The sequence below is a fragment of the Gymnodraco acuticeps genome, unplaced genomic scaffold (genome assembly GCF_902827175.1).
Source record: "Gymnodraco acuticeps unplaced genomic scaffold, fGymAcu1.1, whole genome shotgun sequence".
Taxonomy (NCBI): domain Eukaryota; kingdom Metazoa; phylum Chordata; class Actinopteri; order Perciformes; family Bathydraconidae; genus Gymnodraco; species Gymnodraco acuticeps.
Window position 1 is genome coordinate 22,258 of NW_022992139.1, and position 2,238 is coordinate 24,495.

Consider the following 2,238-nt stretch of genomic DNA (forward strand, 5'->3'; position numbering starts at 1 on the left):
CAGCAGGTCTGTGTTCAGCCTGGAGCTGCTACAGAAACACACATCACTTAGAGAGCCAGCAGGTCTGTGTTCAGCCTGGAGCTGCTACAGAAACACACATCACTGAGAGAGCCAGCAGGTCTGTGTTCAGCCTGGAACTGCTACAGAAACACACATCACTTAGAGAGCCAGCAGGTCTGTGTTCAGCCTGGAACTGCTACAGAAACACACATCACTGAGAGAGCCAGCAGGTCTGTGTTCAGCCTGGAACTGCTACAGAAACACACATCACTTAGAGAGCCAGCAGGTCTGTGTTCAGCCTGGAACTGCTACAGAAACACACATCACTTAGAGAGCCAGCAGGTCTGTGTTCAGCCTGGAACTGCTACAGAAACACACATCACTTAGAGAGCCAGCAGGTCTGTGTTCAGCCTGGAACTGCTACAGAAACACACATCACTGAGAGAGCCAGCAGGTCTGTGTTCAGCCTGGAGCTGCTACAGAAACACACATCACTTAGAGAGCCAGCAGGTCTGTGTTCAGCCTGGAACTGCTACAGAAACACACATCACTTAGAGAGCCAGCAGGTCTGTGTTCAGCCTGGAACTGCTACAGAAACACACATCACTGAGAGAGCCAGCAGGTCTATGTTCAGCCTGGAACTGCTACAGAAACACACATCACTTAGAGAGCCAGCAGGTCTGTGTTCAGCCTGGAACTGCTACAGAAACACACATCACTTAGAGAGCCAGCAGGTCTGTGTTCAGCCTGGAGCTGCTACAGAAACACACATCACTTAGAGAGCCAGCAGGTCTGTGTTCAGCCTGGAACTGCTACAGAAACACACATCACTTAGAGAGCCAGCAGGTCTGTGTTCAGCCTGGAGCTGCTACAGAAACACACATCACTGAGAGAGCCAGCAGGTCTGTGTTCAGCCTGGAGCTGCTACAGAAACACACATCACTTAGAGAGCCAGCAGGTCTGTGTTCAGCCTGGAACTGCTACAGAAACACACATCACTTAGAGAGCCAGCAGGTCTGTGTTCAGCCTGGAACTGCTACAGAAACACACATCACTTAGAGAGCCAGCAGGTCTGTGTTCAGCCTGGAACTGCTACAGAAACACACATCACTGAGAGAGCCAGCAGGTCTGTGTTCAGCCTGGAACTGCTACAGAAACACACATCACTGAGAGAGCCAGCAGGTCTGTGTTCAGCCTGGAACTGCTACAGAAACACACATCACTTAGAGAGCCAGCAGGTCTGTGTTCAGCCTGGAACTGCTACAGAAACACACATCACTTAGAGAGCCAGCAGGTCTGTGTTCAGCCTGGAGCTGCTACAGAAACACACATCACTTAGAGAGCCAGCAGGTCTGTGTTCAGCCTGGAGCTGCTACAGAATTACACATCACTGAGAGAGCCAGCAGGTCTGTGTTCAGCCTGGAGCTGCTACAGAAACACACATCACTGAGAGAGCCAGCAGGTCTGTGTTCAGCCTGGAGCTGCTACAGAAACACACATCACTGAGAGAGCCAGCAGGTCTGTGTTCAGCCTGGAACTGCTACAGAAACACACATCACTTAGAGAGCCAGCAGGTCTGTGTTCAGCCTGGAACTGCTACAGAAACACACATCACTTAGAGAGCCAGCAGGTCTGTGTTCAGCCTGGAGCTGCTACAGAAACACACATCACTTAGAGAGCCAGCAGGTCTGTGTTCAGCCTGGAACTGCTACAGAAACACACATCACTTAGAGAGCCAGCAGGTCTGTGTTCAGCCTGGAGCTGCTACAGAAACACACATCACTTAGAGAGCCAGCAGGTCTGTGTTCAGCCTGGAGCTGCTACAGAAACACACATCACTTAGAGAGCCAGCAGGTCTGTGTTCAGCCTGGAGCTGCTACAGAAACACACATCACTGAGAGAGCCAGCAGGTCTGTGTTCAGCCTGGAACTGCTACAGAAACACACATCACTTAGAGAGCCAGCAGGTCTGTGTTCAGCCTGGAGCTGCTACAGAAACACACATCACTGAGAGAGCCAGCAGGTCTGTGTTCAGCCTGGAACTGCTACAGAAACACACATCACTTAGAGAGCCAGCAGGTCTGTGTTCAGCCTGGAGCTGCTACAGAAACACTCATCACTTAGAGAGCCAGGAGGTCTGTGTTCAGCCTGGAGCTGCTACAGAAACACACATCACTTAGAGAGCCAGCAGGTCTGTGTTCAGCCTGGAGCTGCTACAGAAACACACATCACTTAGAGA